Raw genomic sequence first — 25,700 nt, 5'->3', positions numbered from 1 at the left:
CCCTCTTCAGACAGAAGAATCTAGTCTGGAGAAGGATTGTGACCACAAAAGTCACCTATTCCTTTTCTACAGAGATGCTGCCTGACATACTGCTACTCCAGCACTTTGTGTCCATCTTCAGTATAAACCAACATCTGTAGTTCCTTCCTACCGATGTAATAGGTTGATACAGGTGGGGGGGATGGGGGGGTGGATGGAGGGGGTTGATAGGCAGATAATTGGACAAAGGCCAGAGATGAAAAGACACAAAATGTGAAGCAAAGGAATTGAAGAATTTATTTGAATGTGTGTGCGCGTTTTCACATGTACATGGGCATGCATTCAAATAAAGGGTTTATTAGCACGGTGATTAAACTACTAATCCTAGATCAAATCCCAGGAAAGCAGATGAGCACTTTAAATTCAGCTAATTAAATAAATCTGGCATTAAATAGCTGGTATCAGAGAAGATCATGAAACTTGCAGAATGTCAAATAGGGAAGAAAATCGGCCTCGGCCACTTGGTCTGACCTATACCCAACCGTGAGCTTTCTGAAACCAGCTATTTAGATTTATTTAAGTATCTGATTGTCAGTTGCCCCCTGCAATGGCTTGGCAAGTTATTCCGAGTGCCAAAGATAGACATAAAATGCTAAGATTTGCTGTCACTCTGCTATGTTGCTGCTGACCCAAGTGATAGCTTTGGTTCTGCAGTAGAACTCTCTACTCTGACTTTGCTGTCAAGGGAACAGCTTTAGACTTTACTTTAGAGATACAGCGCGGAATCAGGCCCTTCAGCCCACCGAGTCCACGCTGACTAGCAAACACCCATGCACTAGCACTATCCTACACAGTAGGGACAAGTTACTAGTTTTACCAAAGCCAATTAACCTGCAAACCTGTACATCTTTGGAATTTGGGAGCAAACCGGAGCACCCGGAGAAAATCCACGCAGTCATCGGGAGAAGGTACAAACTCCATTCATAGAGCACCCATAGTCAAGATCGAACCCGAGTCTCTGGCGCTGTGAGGCAGCAACTTCACCGCTGCGCCACTGAGCCGCTTTGGGTAGAGCTCCCACTACTGAAACTGGAGCAACTCATTGGCATGTAAAAGAGACGTTAGTTAATAGTAAGGCTGTGGGCAATGTGCGGGGGAGAGTGAGAGGGGCAAATGAAGTTTGGGATGATCAAAGAAACCGGGCTGAAGGAGCGTAAATATTTCAGAGGCTTGCAGCGCTGTACCAGATCAGAGATGCCAATCCAGCAGCAAGAAACACATTACACTTCAGTAGAAAGCTGCTGTAATTGAAAACCTCTTTGTCAGCCAGCTAGGACTTAATTAGCCGCAAGCTTGCGACTCTGAAACATATGGCAGCAGAGCTTGTGGAATCGCTTTTCTGTAAGTTGACCAAAATGCTTTATGAAGCCATGCAATTTCTAAAATGACCATTGCTGCTCAGTTCACATTCTGGCTGCTGGAAGCATCTTTCATTTCCCTACATTGTCCCTTGCAGATAAAATGCAGCTGGCACACCTTGGAGGCACTTGCCTGAACAAAGGTTGGAGCAATTTCATTCAGAGATTTGGGCGTCACAGGGATGTGCGATTTGGCAGCCCAGGCGCTCAAAGGAGGGTTAAATGAGCATTTTGAGGCTAAGCAGTTGTGGACCATCATATAATTGTCTGAAGAAGGGTCTTAGGGCGGCCCAGTGCCACAACGGTACTGCCTCACAGCGCCAGAGACCCCAGTTAGATCCTGACCACGGGTGCTGTCTGTACGGAGTTTGTACTTTCTTCCCATGACCACCTGGACTTGCTCCGAGTGCTCCGGTTTCCTCTCTCACTCCAACGACATGCGGGTTTGTATGTTAAGTGGCTCATGTAGATTGTAAATTGTCCCTAGTGTGTAGAAAAGTGCTAGTGTACGGGGCGATCGCTGATCCAGATTCGGTAGGCTGAAGGGTCTGTTTCCACACTGTATCTCTAAAGTTTAAATGTTAAACCTTATTCAACGTTGATAAAAATATTTAACCGGGCCACCATCACCTTCATTATTCCTGGACCATTTATGTTTGTAGCAACCATTTGCTAAACACCTATCTTCACTCCCCCAAATGTTATTAATTGACTTTAAATCACTTGAATATCTTGCTCTGCAGAAGGAAATACATATGCATTTTTATTTTATTTAATATATGCACATTAGACCTCCCCATTGGTATATCAGTCTGATGAAAAATCCCAACTCAAAACATTATCTGTCCATTTCCCTCCACAGATGCCGCCTAGCCCACTGAGTTACTCCGCATTTGGGTAATCTCCAGAAAATCTCAGATCTTTTCAAATATATTAGCAAAGTTTTAATTTTATTAATGCTTCAGGGTACATTATAACGCTGACAAATGGTAGCAATAAGTATTAGAATGTAATTTAGTTTTGGGAACACATGTTCTATGTTTATTTATCACTAGGCTTGAAGTCAATTTTAATTATCCCAAATATTATTTATCTGTTGCCTTTTTACTCCATCTACATTTTAAATATCCTTCACTGCAAGTGATCCATTAAGTCATAATTTATCTTTTAGAGGGCCATTATAGCAAATGAGAGTTACTTTACACTCAAACATTGCTCTCTCTTGTTTTAATTCAGTATGTACTTGGGCGTATGCACATCTTCCCAGTCTGATGCTATCGTTTTTTTCTACGGAGATAATACTTTGACTACTTTAGGTGCTACTTGAGATGGCATTTGGAATATTTTCCTCGTTTCCAGAAAGAAAATTAATAAACTCAGCTTTTGTAGAGTTAATGGTTCATAAGTTCATAAGCTCTAGGAGCAGAATTAGGCCATTCAGCCCATCAAGTCTTCTCCGCAATTCAATCATTGCTGATCTATCTTTCCCTTTTAACCCCATTCTCCTGACTTCTCCCCATAACCCCTGATAGCCTAACTAATCAAGAATCTGTCAATCTCCGCCTTAAAAATATGCATCGACTTGGCCTCCACAGCTGTGGCAATGAATTACACAGATGCACCCCTGACAAAAGAAATTCCTCATCATCTCCTTTCTAAAGGTTTGTCATTTTATTCTGAGGTTATGGCTGCCCATCCAAATGGAGATTCCTTGCATTTATAATGTTACACGTATGCAGCACAGAATGTAATTGTCATAGTGAATTTACCAGCTAAAAATGGCCAATCCCATTTCTAGCACGTTCTATATCACACTGTTGGTCAGAGACATTCATAACAGCATGAGTGCACAAGAAATAAAGGCAAGGGCAACACAATGGTGCAGTGGTAATGTTGCTATCTTACAGCGTCAAAGATCCAGGTTCAATCCTGACAATGGGTGCTGTCTGCACGACGTTTGTACGCTCTCCCCATGACCGCGTGGGTTTTCTCCAGGTGCTCTGGTTTCCTCTCACGTTCCAAAGATTTGCAGGTCTGTAAATTAATTGGCTTCTGTAAGTTGCCCCGAGTGTGTAGGATAGGGTGCGGGTGATCGTTGGTCAGTGAGGACTTGGTGGGCCAGGTTTCCACACTGTATCTCTAAACTAAATTAAAAATAGGCCTACATACCTCATGACATCGCCATTCAGAAAGATCAAGGCTGATCTGATCTTTCCCTCAAACACAGTTTTCTGCCTAACCTTCTGATTCTTCTATTGACCAAAAATCTACCTAACTCGTTAATCATGCCAATTGAAGGATACAAAGTGGTGCCAGAAATGCGCCTCAGTGTAATCTACTAATTATATGGTCTTGTACTTGGTATGATTTTCACTATGCAATGAAGATTGTATTAAATTGTATGAAAAAATAATTTCACTATATCAAGATACATGTGACAATGAAGTGCATTGCCAAGCTTCTCAAATGAACAGTCTGAAGGGTCTCCACCCAAAACATCGCCTATGCATGTTTTTCAAGAGATGCTGCCTGACTCGCTGAGTTACTCCAGCACAGCATTTGTTTTTGTAAAAGAGCATCTGCAGTATCCAACATATAACATATAAAAACTATCTGATCCAGATTCATTATTCTCCTTCTTTCCAAATAAACTCTAATTTCCTGATCCATTCTGGCCATTATTGAATCTCAAACCCAAAGTAGATTTGTTACTGCTCCCTGAGATGGATTAGTAAACAAATGATTATCTCAAGAGCATTCAAGGATGGGGCAATAAGTGTTGACTTTGCCAAAAGAGCATACATCCCATTACAATTCCCACTATTCAGCCGAGAACCCTTTCAAAGCATCAAAATGGCGCCGATTCTGATCTAATGGATAAGCACTCCAAAATCCAAACCAGAACATTGAAATTCCAAGCATAGACGATATTGAGAAAGGCATCAACAAAGTATTCTCTGCAGAAATACTGAGAACATGGATAGGTGACGTTTCGGGTCGGGACCTTTCTTCAGCGAAAGAGATGGTTAAATGTTCGACTGGGATCTTGGAGGAAGAATTATGTCACCATTGCGTCAATTCATTTATCCATGTTCCCCAGAGCTGCTGTCTGATCTGCTGAGTGACTTTGCATCCTTTTGTGTATTAACCCGCATCTGCAGGTCCCCGTTTCTACACTAAGATTTAACAGGAACCTGAGGGGCAACCTTTTCACTCAGAGTGTGGTGGGTATATGGAACGAGCTGCCGAAGGGTCTCTACCCAAAATCATCTATCCACGTTCTCCAGAGATGCTGCCCAGCCTGCTGAGTTACCCCAGCACTTTGAGACCTTTTAAAAGATAATTGGATAGATAATTTAAATTAAAATAATTTAAGGGATGTAAGACAGCGTCAGGGAATTAAACCAATTTTATTGTTCCATAAAAGTAGCCATTCAGCCTGTGGCCTTTTTCTATGCAATACTCTCCATGATTTGATGTCTTCTCTTCCCACTGTCACCAAAGATCAATGTCCTTAACAAGGCAATAACATACCAAATGCCACCCTCACCCCTCCCACTACCCCTGGCTAAACATGTCCAAGGACAATGTCACTACATTATCTTCTGTCGCTGGATGCGCGCAAATGCAGTAAGAATCCTACCTATAGACGATTACTCAGAATTGATGGTAGGCACACAAATAGCAACACAACGGCAATCAACTAAGAAACCACTAACATAAAAAAACGATGGGTTTTCGGCCCAATACAGAAGCATCTCTGGATAATTGCCTGATAAAATCAGGGCCTCAATTACCTCCTTTACACAGCACTGGACAATTTAGCATTGAACCTGATAACATGGTGGAGCTGCTGCCTTACAACGCCAGTGATCCGGGTTCAACCCCGACTACAGGTGCTGTCTATACAGAGTTTGCACGTTCTCCCTGTGACCTGTGTGGCCCTTCACCGGGTGCGCCGGTTTCCTCCCACAGTCCAAAGACGTACAGGTATGTAGGCTAATTGGCTAGGTAAAATTGTAAATTGTCCGCAGTATTTTGGATAGTGTAAGATATTGTTAGTGTGTAGGGATCATTGGTCAGCACGGACTCAGTGGGCTGAAGGCCCTGTTTCCGTGCTGTATCTCTAAACTAAACTAAAGAAGGGTCTTGACCCGAAAAGTCACCCATTCCTTCTCTCCAGAGATGCTGCCTGGCCCGCTAAGTTACTCCAGCTTTTAAAAAGACAGCTTTTAGTGTCTATCTTGAACAAAATGGAAGATCTATGGAAGGGTTTCCAACCCGAGATGTTACCTATCCATTTCCTCTAAAAATGCTGCCTGACACATATAATTACTCCAGCATTTTATGTTTATCTTTGGAAGGTCTATGATATCAGTTTCATTGTGATTGAGTCCCAGAACTGGCATCAGGTTTCGGATTTGCAGCTACACACCTAACACCTGCTCCGAGTCTGGCATCTAGCAAACCCTCAGTACAGATTGTAAAGTGTTTGCCTGTCAGTAGGCCCAGAAAATTGACACGACTGTGATAAAGTTCCTCCCCCAAGGTCCCAATGCAATACTTAACCATTCCTTTCCCTTTTCACATGCTGGCATACAGATAATAGTCATGGAGTCATACAGGACAGTTTACAATGCTATCTGTACGGAGTTTGCTCGTTCTCACAGCGACCGGGTGGGATTTCTCCGGGTGCTCTGGTTTCCTCCCACACTCCAATGACGTACAGGTTTGTAGATTAATTGGCTTCGGTAAAATTGTAAATTGTCCCTAGTGTGTAGGAGGATAGTGTTGGTGTACAGGGCGACCGCTGTTCGGTATGGACTCGGTGGGCCAAAGGGCTTGTTTCTGTGCTGTATCTCTAAAGGTTAAATCTCTAAAGTCTGAAGGACAGAAGCTTGCCTCTCCAATCACATGTCCACACTGACCATCAAGTGCCTATTTATACTGATCCCATTCCCCAGAACCTTAATCCGTAGCCTGCTCAGCATCGGCGATTCAAGTGCTCATGCAGATACTTAGTTTTGGTTTATTGTTTGAATCATTGTTTTATGAACTGAGATACAGTGGAAAAACTTTGTTTTGCATGCCATCCAAGTAAAAATACAGTTACACAATTGCAATCAAAACATACACAAGGACAACACGTAGTGCAAAGAGAATGGAAACTGACTGCAAAATATATTAGTTTAGTTTAGAGATACAGCATTGGAACAGGCCCTTCGGCCCAGTGAGTCCATGCCGACCATCAAATACCCATTCACACTTGTTCAACGTTATCCACTTTAACATCCACTCCCTATACTTTCAGTGTCAATTTTATGGTGGCCAATTAACCTACAAACATAAATATTGTTACAACTACAGGGAAAGTGCAGATTTTAAAAAGTGCAATGCTGCACCGAGGTAGACTGGGGAGTCGGGAATGTGTCCTTGGGTCCATTCAAGAGTCTGATTATAGCGGGAAAGAAGCTATGTTTGAATCTTCTTAAATGTCTCCACTATCCACTCAAGCACTGGGTTCCAGATTTGTGAAAAAGTTCTTGCTTTGATTCCCTCTAAATTTCTTACTCCTTATTTGAAGCCTACACCCTCTAGCTTTAGGTACCTCTATCTGTCCTATCCAGGTCCACTACCTATTCAATGAGTTCATAAGTCATAGGAGCAGAATTATACCATTAGGCCCATCGAGTCTACTCTGCCATTCAATAATGGCCAATCTATCTTTCCCTCTCAACCCCATTCTCCTGCCTGTTCCCTCTAACCTTTGACACCCTTCCTAATCCAAAACATGCCAATTTTCCCTTTAAAAATACCCAGTGAGTATTCCACCAACCAAATCTCTGTATCCATATTAAAAATGTTTGTGTGAAAAATAAAACCTCATGCAAAGGTTAATCAAAATAGAGCCAATTGTGCAGATAGTTAGAAATAGAGGCAGCACACTGGCACAGTGGTAGAATTGATGCCTTGCAGCCCCAGAGACCCCGGTTCAATCCTGACTACGGGTGCTGTCCGTATGGAGTTTTGTACGTTCTCCCTGTGACTGCGTGGGTTTTCTCCAGGTGCTCCAGTTTACTCCCACACTCCAAAGACGTACAGGTTTGTAGGTTAATTGGCTTCAGTAAAAATTTTAAATTGGCCCTAGTGTGTAGGATAGTGCTAGCGTATGTGGTGATTTCTGGTCAGCGTGGACTCGGTGGGCCGAAAGGCACGTTTCCGCGCTGTATCTGTCAAGTCTAAAGTAAAGGTGGTAAGTATCCCAATGGAACGTTCCCACTGAATTGTGTGCTCCCAAAAAAACGGCACAATTCCATCCGTTCAGTTGAAACCAATATTACACTCCCAGGTTAGTTCAGCAGTGCATCTGATAAGACAAGCTGCTGATCAGGGTAGCATGATACGTTTGGGCAAATTGGTTGGATAAATGGCTCAATGAAGGTCACATTCTTGTTGTCCATCTTAATATTAGGACCATCCTGTGTCGGGAACCAAGCCGAGGCTCGTGAGCAAATGAGGCAGGAGGAAATTGGCCAGCAATCGACGTTTTAAAAGATGGAGACTCGGGCCCAGGTTGGGAGTGAAGGAGCGAAGCGCAGTGAATAGCAATATATTTAATCAGCGGCAGCAATGCCGAGATGTTCGTCAAATAAGAATTTACTGTAAAGAGCATAATTTTAAAAGCTTTTTGTTAGATGTAATTGGATGTTCTTTCAAATACGATAGCAAATTAAAACCACAATTCACACCGTAATAACGGAGTTGCCACAGAGGCACAAGCAGTCTCTCCGACAATGCATGTAACAAAATGCATTTTGAGCGCAATGGGACACATGATTATTAGACTCACTCGGTGACTGGGATTTAAATTATTCATAACCTCTAATTTCTTATGCAGACAAATTGCTCAGCGCATAGAGGGATCAAAAGGATTGTTAATTCAGAATATTAAAGGGGACTTTCCTCCATTATATATTTTTTAAACCAGGTGTCGGCGGCTATGGGCTACTGTGTAGAACCTCACCGAGGATTAAAAGATTAAAAGACGATAGGAGTGCTGAGGAAAAGATGCCCGTTATTTTATTTTAATATCTTCACAGGATATGGGCGTCTTTGATGAGACCAGTATTTGTTGCCCTTGAACCAAGTTGCTTACAAAGCAATTCCAGAGGGGGTGGCACGGTGGCGCAGCAGTAGAGTTGCTGCCTTACAGCGCCAGAGACCCGGATTCGATCCTGACTACGGGTGCCTTCTGTACGGAGTTCGTACGTTCTCCCTGTGACTGTGTGGGTGCTCCATTTTCCTCCCATACTCCAAAGACGTACGGGTTTGTAGGTCAATTGGCTTAGGTGGAGCAGCAGGTAGTGTAGACAAAGCAGAGATACTGCAGAAATACTTGGCGGTGTAGATTCAATAGACAATAGACAATAGGTGCAGGAGTAGGCCATTCGGCCCTTCAAGCCAGCACCGCCATTCAATGTGATCATGGCTGATCATCCCCAATCAGTACCCCTGCCTTCTCCCCATATCCCCCGACTCCGCTATCTTTAAGAGCCCTATCTAGCTCTATCTTGAAAGTATCCAGAGAATCGGCCTCCACTGCCATCCAAGGCAGAGAATTCCAGACTCACAACTCTCTGAGAAAAAGTGTTTCCTCGTCTCCGTTCTAAATGGCTTACCCCTTATTCTTAAACTGTGGCCCCTGGTTCTGGACTCCCCCAACATCGGGAACATGTTTCCTGCCTCTAGCGTGTCCAAACCCTTAATAATCTTTTGTTTCATGAGAATGCATGGGCTGAATAGCCTAATTCTGCTCCTATGACATATGAACCTATTCCAAATGTATTTAATCAACTGATGTGACAAAGTGTCCTGACCCAAAACGTCACCTATCCATGTTCTCCAGAGATGCTGCCAGACCTGCTGAGTTACTCCAGCACTTTGTGTCAGTAATCATTTCTATGTATTTGGAATAACATAAAAATTGAGCGGAAGCTTTCCATCACTTAAAGGACCCTTGGGAATCAAGAAGGTTTGAACAACAATCCATAACTGCTTGGTGACTTTTTAAAAGCAAGATTTATTTAATGAATTGTGTTTACTTTGCCTTGCTGTAATGGTGGGAGCTCAACCAGTCCCTTAATATCATCAGGGAGTACCCACAAGGAACTGCAGATGTCAGCTTACAAAAAAAAGATGCAAAGTGCTGGAGTAACTCAGTGGATCAGGCAGCTTCTCTGGAGAACGTAGACAGGTGACGTTTTGGGTCAGGACCCTTCTTCAGAAATCGGGACCCTGCCTTAAGAAGGGTCCCTTTCCGAAACATGCCCTGCCCATGTTCTCCAGAGGTGCTGTCTGACCCGCTATGTTAATCAAGCACTTTGTGCCTCAATATCATCATCAGATTCTGAAGACATCTAGGCTTGTAAGTTAATTGGCCTCTATAAATTTTCACTAATGTGTAGGGAGTGGATGTGAAAGCGGGAGAACATAGAACTAATGCGAATGCCTTCAACCTGTTGGGCTGAAGGGCCTGCTTCCAAGCTGTGCCTTTTAATTAATCAATCAACTGGTCCCTTAAAAAGGAATACATATCTGGCAGGTCATCATGGAGTACTCATGGTTTTCCTCAATGTTATGTTAAGCCTTTAAGTCCACTCGATACCACAAAACAAAACTACCAACATCACCCATGAAGGTACTAGCTCCGTAATCTAAATAAGTACCGGTAGTTTGTGCCAGTGATGGCACTTATAAAGGCTGAGAGCCATCTTACACTTGTGACACTCAGCCAGAGATTGAGAGAAGTCTTTCCCAACTGTAATCAAAGATAGATTAAAGCAAGATCAGTTCCTTAGAAAGTGGTCTTTCAAAGAACACCAGTCAGTTGGCAAGAGTTCTATGGAGGTACTACCAAGGGAAATTAAGGGGTGGTCTGGGAACTCCCTTGAACACAATCTGTTCACATTAAGGAGAGTACAGGAAAATACATCAACCATGAATTTCCATAACGGTACATTCAATCCCTTCAGTGCGAGGCTCCATCCTATTTTTCAGGAGTCAATTACACGTGAGCCTTCATCAACATTTCTGGGCCATGATATGAATTAATTTCTGGAATGTTGCCTCATTAAATATTCACCAGAGCCTGTTTGCAACACCCTGCCTAAACAATTTTAGATGAACAGATTGCAGTTGGTTTTCAAGATTTTCTTTTTTGCAATATTGTCATATTAAAGTTAATGCAATTCGAGAGGTATTTAATACTGCTGCATTTAACTCCATTATGTAACTATGTATCTGCAATATACTAGTACATTTAATACTGCTGTATTTACTATATTCTACTGCAGTTAATATTGTGCATTTATTCTGCCCTATTTAACACCATAAGATGATAGATATTAAATGAGGTAATATTGAATAAATAGTGTTAAATAAGGCAGAATAAATGCTCAACATTAAATGCACTATTTGAATATGACAATATTAGTAACATTTAAAATACATTTGGACAGGTTTCGAAGGGTGTGGGCCAAACATGGACAGGTGGCATGAGCTTAGATGGGACATCATGGTCCATGGCTCTATGACTCAAATCCATTGAGTACAATTAATTCTGCTGCATTTAACACAACCATACTTATTTTGTCAAGTTTAATGCTATAGCAGACTAACATATTTATAATAATGTAGCAGTATTAAATAATTATGGCACAGCAGTAGAGCTGCTGCATCCCAGCACTAGAGACCCTAACTACGGGTGTTGTCTGTACAGAGATGGTACGGTCTCCCTGTGGGTTTTCGCATGGGTTTTCTACGGGTGCTCTAGTTTCCTCCCACATTTCAAAGATGAACAGGTTTGTAGGTTAATTGGCTTCTGTAAAATTGTCCATTATGTATAGGATGCGAAACTGGGATGGATGTATGGGTGATCGGCATTGACTCGTTGGGCTGAAGGGCCTGTTTCCATACTTTATCATCAAACTAAACATAATATAACAAATTAGAATGAACATTTTTAGATTAACAGATTGCGATCGATTTGAGACTTTTCTAAATAAGATAATAAATGTATTTTTTATATTATAAACTGTATTCATTATGCTTTTTTTAAAAGTACACTTTTTAGTTCTGCTGTGTTTAACATTGCTGTCTTCAGTTAATATTGCTCTGCTTAATAGTGATGTCAGTAATGTTGCTGCATTTAACATTGAAGCATTTAATACTGATCTATGTAGTACTGCTGCATTTAATATGGTCTTGTTTAATATTGTCATTCGTACATGTTTTAATATTCCTGCTTTAATACGGTCTTATTTAACACTCCCGTTTTTAAAACGTATAGAAAACTGTTGGGCACACTCTTGCTCTCCCAAACCAATTGAATATTTTAATACTTGTACAGGGGACCTAAAATACCAGTGATTTTTCTTTATTGAAAGTCATAACAGTTGGTTTGTCCTCTGCCAAAAGGTTGCCTTGAATTCACGTCATAGGAGCGGAATTAGGCTATTCAACCCATCGACTCTATTCTGCCATTTAATCATAACTGACCTATGTTTCCCTCTCAAACCTATTCTCCTGCCTTCTCCCCATAACCCCCGACACCCGTACTAATCAATAACCTGTCAATCACTGACCTCAAAATGCCCATTGACTTGGCCTCCACAGCCATCGGCGACAATGAATGCAACAGATTTACCACCAACTAACCAAAGAAATTCCTGCTCATCTCCTTTCTAAAGGTATGTCCTTTTATTCTGAGGCTGTGGCCTCTGGTCCTGCACACTCCCACGAGTGGAAGCATCCTCTCCACATCCACTTTACCCAAGCCTTTCACTATTCAGTAAGTTTCAATGATGTCTCCCCTACACCTTCTAAACTCCGATGAGTGCAGGCCCAGTGCCGCCAAACGCTCATCATACGTTAACCCTATCATTCCTGGGATCATTCACGTAAGCCACCTCAGGTATATTGTAGGAGTAAGATCGTTACTCCTGCAATATAGGAGGAGAATGAGACCCTTCTTCCCTGCGGTTATCAAACAGTACAACTCCTCCTTCTGTCATGGGAAAGGCTGAAACTGAGACAGACTCTACCCCCCCCCCCCCCCCCCCCCCTCACTCCCCCACCCCCTCCCATCTGTTGGAAGATCAATTTCCCTCCTGGGATAAATAAAGTTCTATTGTATTGTTATGGCAAGTGCAGAAATAAATAAACACTTTTAATCCAAAATGCCTTGAAACATTTAGTTGAGTCTACTGTAGCTTATCTCTTATTTCCAAAAGACTTGCGGGTTTTTAGGTCCATTGACCTCTGTCAATTGTCCAGAGTGAGTAGGCATGGATGGGAAAGTGGGATAACATCGAACTAGCGTGAACGGGTGATCGATGGTTGGCATGGACTTGGTGGACCGAAGGGCCTGTTTCCATGCTGCACCATTCAATTAACATTAGAAAGTGAATTCTGCCCCAAGTATCTATTCCATTTTAACAAATAATTTCTGGTCAGAGTTGTAACAACTTGTCACGACAAACAGTTCTACTTTCTGCAATTCCATATATATATTTATTTGGCAACTGCAAATACAAAAAGAAAATTACAGTACCTTTTGTTCAGATTTCTGTAGGATTCTTATGTTCATTAGCCACTCCCCATAGAATTTTCTACCAGACAGAAGAAAGAAGCAGCATGATGCATCTGTAGGAAAAACAAAAATAATTTAGAGAGTGTACGAGAATACTTCACTTTTCCCATATAATTATGTGAAAATACAAGAGATTTGATTTATTGATATAGGCAGCATTGCTGTATTTCAGGATAGACTATACAAGGAAGATATAGTTTATTTTAGAGATACAGCGTGGGAACAGATCCTCGGCCCACCGTGTCCACGCTGACTAGCAATCACCCATACACTAGCACTATCCTGCACAGTAGGGACAATTTACAAGTTTTACCAAAGCGAATTAACCTGCAGACCTGTACATCTTTGGAATATGGGAGCAAACTGGAGCATCCAGAGAAAATCCACAGTCAACAGGAGAACATACAAGCTCCATACAGACAGCACCCATAGTCAAGATTGAACTCGAGTCTCTGGCTCTGTAAAGGGCCTGTCCCACTTTCCCAAGTTGCTCATGAATTCTCCCGAGTTTTCCCCTTGATTCAAACACGGAGAATGTTTGTAACGGGTCCGTAGGAAGCCGTAGATATATTGCAGCAGCTCGTTATGTCAGTCGTAGGTACTCGGGGCATCAGGTAAGTCGGGACGTTTTTTCCAACGTGCCAAAAAATGTCCACGAGTAAAAAGATAGTCGGGAGGAGAACAATTGCAACATTTAATGCCCTGAGTACCTACGGCTGACATAACGAGCTGCTACGATATATCTACGGACTCCTACGGCCCCGTTACGAACATTCTCCGAGTTTGAATCAAGGGGAAAACTCAGGAGAATACGTGAGCAGCTCGGGAAAGTGGGACAGGCCCTTAAGGGTAGCATCTCTACCACTGCACCACTGTGCCGCCCCAAAATATAATTGGACAGTTAGAACAGAATGATGGGAGGAGATTCCAGTTGGCATGGATTTTGCCAAATAGCCTGATCATAGAGTCCTTCAAATCTGGCACAATCTCATTGCGATAAAACTCCGACAATCTGTCTGAAGAAGAGTCTCTACCCAAACCATCACCTACTCCTTTTATACAGAGATGCTGCCTGACCCACTGAGTTACTCCAACATTTTGTGTACATATCTGACAATCTGCTATCTGACGAATTGGAAATCCCAATACCTCAGCACAAGCTCATCGGGTGCTGGTTTGTTTAACTCATTGGGACTATGATTCTTACACTCATTTTAAACCCGTCAGGGCCTTGAATGCCCAGATAATCAATGATTGAATTGATTATTCAATGATTGAATTGAATCAAAATAATCAATGAAACACATCTGGATCTCCAACCCATGCTCCCTTTAAACGTACCAGGGTCTTGTTTCCAATAATAATAATAATAATAAATTTTATTTAATGGGCGCCTTTCAGACATCTCAAGGACACCTTACATAGGTTAATAGAAATAAAAACATATAATCAGAATAAAATAAGTAATAAAGACATCACAGAGACACAAATTAAAAACAGAATTCATTCCAAAAACAGAAAATCAAAAACACAATGTGAAGAGAGAGCAGCGGCAGCCAAAGCGCGCCAGCGTTCACTCTCCCTTCACGGCAGCCATCTTGGACACAGACTTACAGGATTACATTAGACAAAAAAATCATCCCCCCACAATGGATACCACTGTGGGGGAAGGCACAATGTCCAGTCCCCAACCCCAATGCAACTCTTAAGCTTAGTTACTATGTTGATAGTAGCATTCGCCATAAACTATAAAAGCAGAATTAGGCCATTTGGCCCATTGAGTTTACTCCGCCATTCAATCATGCCTAATCTATCTTTCCCTCTCAACCCCATGCTCCTGCCTTCTCCCCGTAACCATTGCCACCCGTACTAATCAAGAACCTAGCAATCTCAGCTGTTAAAAAGCCTAATGTCTTGCCATCTGTGGCAATGTATTCCACAGATTCACCACCCTCTGGCTAAATAAATTGCTGCTAAGTTCCATTCAATGGTAAATGCTATTATTGATATCTTAAATTAAATTCCATGCATGCAGATTAACGGAAATGTATCGTTCTTACTAATAATCTTAGCTTTGTTTTTAAAAAGAGTACCAAAGAATCCTCCCTTCTATTGGTTGTGTTAAGAACTAGTAACAGTACCTTTTGAGGTAGGATGTGATGAATTTAAAATTATCTAATTCTCAAGGTTCGCATTCAGGGGATTTATGGTAAGGTTAAAAATCCCTCCTTGTGTGACCAGTGAGATATAAAATAATCCTACATTCTTCTATCCTGGTTTATCTGCCATAATAAACTTTTATAAACAGGTGTTAACGCCGCTCTATACATTCGTTATACATGCTTGGAAGACTATAAGTTCATAAGTAGAAGGAGCAGAAGTAGGCAATTCAGCCCATTGAGTTTACTCCGTATTCAATCATGGCTCATCTACCTTTCCCTCTCAACCACATTTTCTGCTTTCTCCCCATAACGCTTGATATTCTTACTAATCAATATTAAGATATCTACACTTGTTTGGATATCTATACTTGCATTATCCCAATTGCACTCAGAGTTCATCATCTCCCGGCAGATGACCACACAGTATCTCAATTGGAAAGCAATCAACCCCGGTATTTGATGTTCTGATTTAGGTGCAGAGTATAAATCCTTATAGTTTCATCAACCAGCAGTCTAGATATCAGGTCTTGATATATTTCTCTCGTTCATTCACTAAGACACTGGAGGATAGCCCGTAAATTAAACAATTTGAATTTACTTTAGACTTTAGAGATACAGCATGGAAACAGGCCCTTCGGTGCGCCAACCAGAAATCACCCAGTACACCAACACTATCCTACACACTAGGGACAATTTACAATTTTATCAAAGCAAATTAACCAACAAACTTGTGCGTCTTTGGAGTGTGGGAGGAAACCGGAGCACCCGGAGAAAACACCCGGTCAAAGGGAGGACATACAAACTCCATACAGACAGCACCCACGGTCAGGATCGAACCCGGGTCTCTGGAGCTGTAAGGCAGCAACTCTATTGCTGTGCCATCGTGCCGGCCTCCGGAGATATTCTCCAGAGATGCTGCTTGACCCGCTGTGTTATTTCAGCACTTTTTGTCATATTCCGTTAAGTAGATTATCTGGTCATCATCAGATTGCTACCAACACCGGCCGCTGTGGAGCATAGATGACCACAACTACCACATTTCAACGCCACTGCAGACAGCTTTGAGATGTTCTGAAAATGAGGTGATGTTACACCAGTGCATGTGTTACTTTTTAGATTTTATACTTACTTCAGACAGAATACAATTTCAAATATAGATCAAGCAAAACCTGCAGAATTCTTTCACAGCCTGGATTTGTGGATTGTAACAAACTGAAAGAGGGTTTGATGGTTTATCTATCGATATTACATGAGGGTAGAAATTAGGGAGGTTTCCTTGGTACATTGGGAATTGCACATACTAACCTGAATTTCTCTCTGCACAGAATGGTGAAAGTCTATACCAGGCAGACAGCAATCCATTATAGACATATACAGTGCATTCAGAAAGTATTCAGACCACTCCACTTTTCCCACATTTTGTTACGTTACAGCCTTATTTTAAAATACATTAAATTCATTTTTTTAATCATCAATCTACAATAGAAAGCTTTTTTATTATGGGGTATTGTGTGTAGATTGATGATAAAAAATGAATTTAATCCATTTTAGAATAAGGCTGTAAAGTAACAAAATGTGGAAAGGTGAAGGGGTCTGAATACTTTCTGAATGCACTGTACATCAACACATTGAATTAGGCAGAAGGAAAAATGGATTGAAAATGTAGGCAGTGAGGTGAGGAAATAAATAGAGAGGAAGAGTTACACTGAGTCTTAGATATAGATGTAAACAGACAAATTAGAATATAGATAGATTGTGATATTGGAAACTGGATAATTCAATAGAGATGATCAGTGATGAGTTTATGTAGTTTCAACAAGTAGACAGACACAAAGAGATATAAATAGATAGTAATGATCAATGTTACTAAAGATTGGGTTGGGTAGATAAAACTACGTTGAACAGAGAAAATGGAGGTAATATTGAACAATTATAGACAAATGAGTAAAGATAATGATGTGGTCATTACCAAGCTGCTATTAGTGGAACTAGGACAAAAATCGACACACACATTTCCTACATTCTTTACGTGACTGCATTCAAATAGGTCATTCATTCATTTTACCAGGGTTAAAAGCAGCATTAAAATTTACCCTCCACTTCCCTGGATATAGATGGCCAAACTACTCAGGGTCTGCAAACTCCACCATCTCCATATCCATTACTCGCCCAATATATCTAACACTAATACTTAGGGCGGCACATTGACGCAGCGGTAAAGTTGCTACCTTACAGTCCCAGAGACCCAGGTTCGTTCCTGACTATGGGCACTGTCTGAATGGAGTTTGTACGTTCTCCCTGTGACCGGGCGTGGATTTTCTCCAGGTGCTCTGGTTTCCTCCCACACTCCAAAGACGTATAGGTTTGTAGGTTAATTGGCTTGGTAAAATTGTATGTTGTTCCTGGTGTGCGTAGGATAGTGCTAAAGTGCTAAAGTGCATGGATCGCTGGTCCAAAGGCAAACTTTGCCCCCTCCCCTCTCCAATCTTTACAGCATGAACATGAAACAAGAATGGAGAAAAGGACACGAGGTGCTGGAGTAACTCAGCAGGTCAGGCAGCATCCCTGGACAACATGGACAAGTGACAAATGGGCTGAGACCTTTCTCCAGACTCATTGTAACGGGAGAGAAGAAAGCTGGAAAAGGGGAGAGACAGGACAAGGCACAGCAGGTAATAGGTCGACTTAGATGACCAGTAGATAGGTCAACATAGGGGGGAGGGGGGGGTGATGGGCAGATGGTTGGAAGAAAGGCCAGATATAAGAAAGGAAGGTGTGAGACACATTTGAAGAGTTGTGGATTTTGAAGCCAGAGGCAGGAATTTGGGTGATTTCCTTGTCGATCGTGCTTGTCGATTGCACTGTCGTAGGTGACTCGAGATAGATTTTGAATACTGAATTTATTACAATATCAATGGCCCCACCCACTGAACTTTTTCAGATCAACTGTCCTACTTTATTGGGAGAAGTTGCTGCAGTTTCTTCTTCCTCCACTCTTTTAATAGCCTTGGGTTTTTGAGGTAATTGGAAATAATTGCTGTACAATAGGATGTTTGCAGTGAATCACAATCACTGTCCTCTCACCAACATTGATGCTCCTGTTCCAGATGGTCTATTTTTCCATTGATATTATGAGCTCACTGTTAACATTGAAGTGGCAGACACTGTTCACGATATCATTAAACATAGCTTTTCTCCATAAGATCATGACATAGGAGCAGAATTAGACCACTTAGCCCATCCAGTCTGCTCCGCCATTCAATCATGGCTGATCTATTTTTCCCCCTCAACCCCATTCCCCTGCCTTCTCCCCGTAACCTTTAATGCCTCACTAATCAAGAACCTATCAACCTCCGCATTTAAAATGCCCAATGACTTGGCCTCCACAGCCATCTGTGGCAATGAATTCCATAGATTTATCACCCTCTGGTTCAAGAAATTGCTCCTCATCTCCATGTTAGAAGTGTGTACTTTTATTCTGAGGCTGTGCCCTCTGGTCCTAGACTATCCCACTACTGGAAACATCCTCTCCAAATCCACATCCAGTAACATTTCCCGCAATCTATCCTTCCATCCTTGCTTCTCATCCACTTTATCTCCTTCGTGCTCCTCGATTCATGATACCTCTTTTATGTTCGAGGAAGCAAACACAAAATGCTGGAGGAACTCAGCGAGACAGTGTTTGTTCTTTACAGTCATGAAGTTGTGTTCTTTTATTAAAAGGGCACAGCGTTAACAGAGAGGAAGCCTTAGTGGTAGTTCTTAACGTGAGAGTTAATCCCACCTTAATCCACCAGACTCGCTGAAAATGTGCAGGAACAAAATCCAGCCTGCAGAGAACTGATAGAAAGGGAAGCATCCAGATCAAATATTAGCCAGAGGGAGGTAAGTTGAGGAAAATTCAATGGACAGTTGTGGCAACTGCCCAAGCATAATTAATTTGGATCACAGAAGATTTACACATTTTATAAAATAGATTAAAAGGCCACCATCAAGTAAACCCTGAGATATTAGCTGTAGACAAAAATGCTGGAGAAACTCAGCGGGTGAGGCAACATCTATGGAGCGAAGGAAATAGGCAAACGTTTCGGGCCGAAACCCTTCTTCGCTCCATAGATGCTGCCTCACCCGCTGAGTTTCTCCAGCATTTTTGTCTACCTTCGATTTTCCAGCATCTGCAGTTCGTTCTTAAACAATGTGATATTAGCTGTGCCTTGGCATGGCCTCAGCTGTATGTAACAAGTTCTGTTCTATTATATGTTTCATTTACACAAATGTTCCAATACAGATTTAGAAGAAGTGGGCCATTCAGTCTCTCAAGCTCATTCCATTGTTCAATTAGTTAGTGGCTGAATTAGTTTTGAGTTCAGAGATGCAGGACGGTGGTGCAGAGGTACAGGCCTGCTTCCACACTGTATCTTGTGAAGTCAATTACCCTACAAACCTGCACGACTTTGGAATTCCGGCGGAAACCGGAGCACCCGGAGAAAATGGACAAACTCCGTACAGACATGTCACGATTGAACCAGGGTCTCTGCTGCTGTAAGGCAGCAACTCTACTACTGCGTCACATTAAAAGTCCTAAATCCCTAGTGAAGATTTTTTCACATCCATTTCACACAGAGGGTGGTTGGTGGGTGTACCGAACGAGCTACCAGAGGAGATAGTTGAGGCAGGTGCTATCACAATGTTTAAGAAACATTTTGACAAGTAAACAGATAGGCCAAGTTTCGAGGGTTTTGAACCAAATGCAGGTAGGTGGATGGGGACTAGTGCAGATGGGGCATGTTGATCAGTGTGGGCAAGTTGGGCCAAGCGGCCTGTTTCCATGCTGCATGACTCTATGACTCTGGGACCACATGGCTGTAAAGATACAGGAATGTTCATGTATTGATTCTAACAGAACTCAAATAATAGTTAAGAGTGTTTAATTGCCATATGCATGAATGGAACAGTGAAATTCTTACAAAACACATGATAAAACCTGCAAGGAACGCAGAGATAATGTGCAGTTAAGAGTTTGAGATAAATGAAAATGTGTTTGGGTTTTTGTCACAGAAATCTACCATGCCTCGGGCTTGATGCCTCATAATGTTTCACTTATTCCTTCTTATAAATGTGCCTATCCAGTTTTTTCCCTCCTGTGATTCACTTAAGTCACCCGAAGAACAATAGCAACAACATGCATTTCAATAGCCGTCTTTAACAGTAAAATACTCCACGATGCTTTGCAAGACCATCACCAAATGAAATTTGACACCAAGTCACAGTAGGAAATATTAGGACAAGTGGCAAAAAAACCTGGGTCAATTGCCTTTATTTCCTCAGAAGATAAAGAAAATTCTGCAATGTCTCCAATGACTCTGACCAATTTCTGCAGAAAGCATCCTATCGGGATGCATCAACTAAGAATTGGTAAGGCATCTGCTCTGCCCAAGATCGCAAATAAAATTACAGTTATGGATGCAGCCCTGTTAATCACCCAAGCAGCCTCCATGTTGCTCAGCCAGCAGAAGCAAAGACTTCTCACACACAATTACTCTCACGTCCCCTATCCTGTTTGACAGAAGATACAAAAGCTTAAAGGCACAGACCACCAGATTCAGGATTATTGAACTGATCTCTCATAACCTAAGGATAAATACTCGATCCCCCAATCTACCCTGTTGCAGCCATTGCACTTTTTTTTCATCTGCAGTTTCTCTGTACCTGCGACACGTTATTCTGCACTCTGTTTCCTTTCTCTTTGAATGACCAGTTGTACCTGTGTATGGTTTGATTGTACTTAACACACAAGATAAGGTTTTTCACAGTGTGTTGGTACACGTGACTACAATAAACCAATACCAATACGTCTTAAAGGAAGAAAGTAAAGTGAAGAGACTATGATGTTAATGGAGGGAATTTCAGAGTTTAGGGCCTTGGCAATATGGCTGCCAGTGATAGAGTCATACAGTATGGAAACAGGCCCTTCAACCCAAAATACCCATGCCGACCAAGATCCCCCAATAACACTAGTCCCACCTATCTGTGCTTGGTCCATATTCTTTTAAATCTTTCCATCTACCTACCCAAATGTCTTTTAAATGTTATGATAGTACCAGCCTCAACTACTCCCTCTGGCAGCTCATTCGATATATCCACTACGTTCTGTGTGAAAAAGCTGTCCCTTAGGTTCCTATTACATCTTATCCTCCTCACTTTAAACCTATGTCCTCTGGTTCTTGATTGCCCTACTCTGGGTAAAAGATTGTGCATTTACCCTATCTATTCCCCTCATGGTCTTTTACACCTCTATAAGATCACCCCTCATCCTCCTGCACTCCAAGTAAGAGGTAGTTGAGGCAGGTACTATCACAACACTTAAAAGGCATTTGGACAGGTAAGGTTTGAAGGAATATGTAGGAAGGAACAGCAGATGCTGGTTTAAACCGAAGATAGACACAAAATGCTGGAGTAACTCAGTGGGCCAGGCAGCATCTCTGGATAGAAGTAATGGGTGACATTTCGGGTCGAGACCCTTCTTCAGACTGATGAGTTACTCCAGCATTTTGTGTCTATCAAGGTTTAGAAGGATACGAGCCAAACACAGGCAGTTGGGACTGATGTTGATTGGACATCTTGGTCGGCATGGGCATGTTGGGCCGAACGGCCTGTTTCCATGTTGCCTGACTCTGTGGCTCTATGACACAATGACTCTGTCAAAGAACTCTACCCGTCATTACTGTGTGAGTGGAGGTAGCAACGTTTTGCTTGTGGCAAGATTGCACTAGCAGTGGTGTGATGAGCGACAAGTGAAAATAATGCACTTAAAACCATCCTTGAGGCAGAGAACTGCCATCTGGGAACAGAGAGAAGGAAATCACAATCTTTTACCCAGAGTAGGGCAATCAAGAACCAGAGGACATAGGTTTAAGGTGAGAAGGAAAATGGTGGTGTAAAGTCATGGGGTAGATCTCCCGGGGTTCAATGTGCCGGGGTGTAAAGAAGACTTTACTCTAAAGAGCATATTGTACAGATCAACACCTTAATCTGTTTCTCTTACACAGCTACTTCTTAAGGCACCAGAAGAGGCCACTGTGAGAATTTAGGCTTTAGAGATACAGCGCAGAAACAGGCCCGCCACGTCTGTGGAGACCTTCGATCTACCCATGTACTAGCACTATCCTACACGCTAAGGACAATTTACAATTTACAGAAGCCAATTTACCTACAAACCTTTACGTCTTTGGAGTGTGAGAGGAAACCGGAGCACCCGTAGAAAACCCACGCGATCACAGGGAGAACGTACAAACTCCGTACAGGCAGCACCTATAGTCAGGATTGATCCCGGGTGTGGCAGCAACTCTACCACCGTGCTACTGTGCTGCCCCTTGCTGAATTGCTTCAAGTGACTCCGTGGACTCTATCACTTCCAGTCAAACAGACAGACAGGGGCCCGTTTAATAGGTTATTTGAAGAATGGCTTAAACAGGCAATAATTACCTGAAATTAATGCACTGCAGAAAGATTATTAATGGAAAGGTTATTTCTGGTGATGCTAAGGGATCACTGCCTGAAACTGCATTCCAGTCAATATAATCTATTAATAATTGCACAGGGACACACACATACTTGTCTCTTTGAACCGTCCTGACACATAATTGCACCAAAAGACTAATTTTTCACACAGGAAAAGGCGACGTTAGATGAATAAAAGACAGCTTGCAATCCCTTTCTGTAAGCTTAGCATCCGCATCAAAAGGTTTCGGTGAATATTTTCAAGACCTTCTCATTCTCCACAAAAGTGTAAAGCAGATGTGCAGGACAGGGTTTACACATAGAAAGCAGTGACTCACTGGAACGTGCTGCGAAGAGTTGTGGTGGAGTCAGATACCACAGTGGGTTTGAAGAGGCTTTTCGATATGCACACAGATATGCAGGGAATGGAGGGATATGGATCACGTGCAGGCAGAGGAGGTTAGTTTAACTTGGCATGACATTGTGGGCTGGTGGACATGTTCCAGTGTTGTACTGTTCGATGTCCTGTATTCTAGGTACATCGACTGTCAGAGGTCTGAACTGAAAACTGGCTTCTCACATTGGTCTCTCATTTCCACTCCCTGACACTGACAATCTTTGACTTTCAGTTCTTTTTAGAAAAATGTAATTTTGTTAACCATGCTATTAAACTACTTATTTGACCCTCAAGTGCCACTTTTTACAGATATTCCATGTACAGAGATAGACACAAAAATCTGGAGTAACTCAGCAGGACATGCAGCATCTCTGGAGAGAAGGAACGGGTGACATTTCAGGTCGAACCCCTTCTTCAGACCCCTTTCCAGCACGGTTTGGGAGCAGCTCTATCCAAGAAATTGCAGAGAATTGTGGACGCAGTCCGGACCATCGCACGAACCAACCTCCCTTCCCTTGACTCCATTTACACTTTACACTGCCTCAACAAGGCCACCAGCATAATCAAGTCTGGTCACTCCCTCTTCTCCCCTCTCCCATCAAGAAAGAGGTCTTGAAGTGTGAAAATACACACCTCCTGATTCAGGGACAGTTTCTTCCCAGCTGTTATCATGCGACTAAACCTATCAACTTATCAACATCCTATCAACAACTAGTGAGCGGTCCTGACCTCCCATCCACCTCATTGGAGACCATCGGACTATCTTTAATCGGACTTCATCTTGCACTGAGCATTATTCCCATTATTCTGTGTTGATACACTGTGGCCAGCTAGATTATAATCATGTATTGTTTTTCCACTAACTAGATAGCACACAACAAAAGCTTTTCACTGTGCCTCAGTACATGTGACAATAAAATAAAATAAACAGTTTTCTAGATGTATCACTGTCTACTTCTATAATCAGCTTTATCAGAATTTGTGGTAACTATCATCTGCTATTTAATAACCACGGGTTTTCTGGATAATATGCAGTGTTTGTAGAATTTGTTTCTACAATTTAGAAAATGCAGGCAATGCCTCTGAAGGTGGAAGCAGCAACAACGGTAATTTGCATTTATGTAGCACCTGTAATGTGACAAAACATCCCGCAATGCTTTACCAACAAAATGTAGCACTGCAAAAGCTGAGAATGCAGGAAAGACACAGCCCCCTAAAATGATTTTTAAATGTACCTGATATTTCAAGTCAAGAGAAGAGTGTTTTATTGTCATGTGTCTTGTAACGGAGCAATGAAATTCTTACTTGCAGCAACATCATCACTGTTTGTAAACACAGTACTCAATAGCTTAACAATAGTACTTGTTTCAAAAATAATAACACAAAGCACAAACCTGTTGTATCTCTTTAGATGCCAACAGAACCTATAGATATTGCCTGCATTTTCTGTTTCATTTTGATCCTAATCATAAATTCTCTTAATTTCAGGAAAAAATGTGTAGCTTTGTTAAGACACAAAATGCTGGAGTAACTCAGCAGGACAGGCAGCTTAGTTTAGTTTAATTTAGAGATACAGCGGGGAAATGGGCCCTTCGGCCCACCGGGTCCATGCTGACCAGCTGTCACCCATGCACTAGTTCTATCCTACACACTAGAGACAATTTACCAAAGCCAATTAACCTACAAATTTGGAATTTGGGAGGAAACCGGAGCACCCGAAGGAAATCACACGATCATGGAGAAAATGTACAAACTCCGTGCAGATGGCAGCTGTAGTCAGGATCAAACCTGGGTCTCATATTTTAATAAGTTATAGGAGCAAAATTAGGCCATTCAGCCCATGACGTCCACTCCTCCATTTAATCAAGGCTGATCTATCTTTCCCGCTCAACCCCATTCTCCTGCCTTCTCCCCATAACCTCTGACACACGTACTAACCAAGGATCTGTCAATCTCAACATGTTGATCTCAACGTCTCTGGCCCTGTAAGGCTGCGCCACTGTGCCGCCCCTTTTTGAATTAGATGAAGCATAACTGAATATTCATCACGTATATATTTTTGTATCAAGCCGGTAACCTCGGGAGCTTCTGTCAATGTTTATATTTGTTTTTAAGATGCTGCCATGAAGAATTCATTCCACTGGCAAAGTTGGTACATCTTATGTTCACAGATGAGTACACAGCCTCCAACCACTGCTAATGGTGGTGCAAAGCTGACTCGAACATTTTAACTCACGGTTAGCTGAAAATGTACAAGACAGGACATGGAACCCACAACTCACAAAGTCCCTGTGCCCACAAAGAGCATCGTAAAACACTCTCTGTATGTTAGACCTTAATATGCTTTTGCAGAAACAGGTACTGGAGATACCTTGTGCAGGAAGGAACTGCAGATGTTGGTTTACACCGAAGCTTTACAAAAAGCTGGAGTAACTCAGTCATCTCTGGAGAAAGGGAATAGGTGACATTTCGGGTCGAGGCACATCTTCAGACCAAGAGTCAGGGGAGAGGGAAGCAAGAGGTATGAGAAGGTACAAAGAACAAATGAATGAAAGGTATATGAGGGTAGATTCACAAAGTTAATTCCCTGGATG

General features: G+C 42.1%; 1 protein-coding gene across 5 annotated transcripts in view; it reads right to left on the bottom strand.

Moving 5' to 3' along the window:
- Positions 1 to 25,700, bottom strand: part of tafa2 (TAFA chemokine like family member 2) — a 201,764-nt gene that overhangs the window by 161,091 nt on the left and 14,973 nt on the right. For all 5 annotated transcript variants that reach the window (XR_004414869.1, XR_004414867.1, XR_004414870.1 and 2 more), the window contains one exon: positions 13,009 to 13,100. The gene's annotated coding sequence lies outside the window, so the exon portion shown is untranslated. The remainder of the gene's footprint in view (positions 1 to 13,008; positions 13,101 to 25,700) is intronic.

Source organism: Amblyraja radiata, chromosome 19 (genome assembly GCF_010909765.2).
Source record: "Amblyraja radiata isolate CabotCenter1 chromosome 19, sAmbRad1.1.pri, whole genome shotgun sequence".
Taxonomy (NCBI): Eukaryota; Metazoa; Chordata; class Chondrichthyes; order Rajiformes; family Rajidae; genus Amblyraja; species Amblyraja radiata.
The sequence above is the reverse complement of the archived record's forward strand: the minus strand, read 5'-3'. Positions and strand labels throughout refer to the sequence as shown.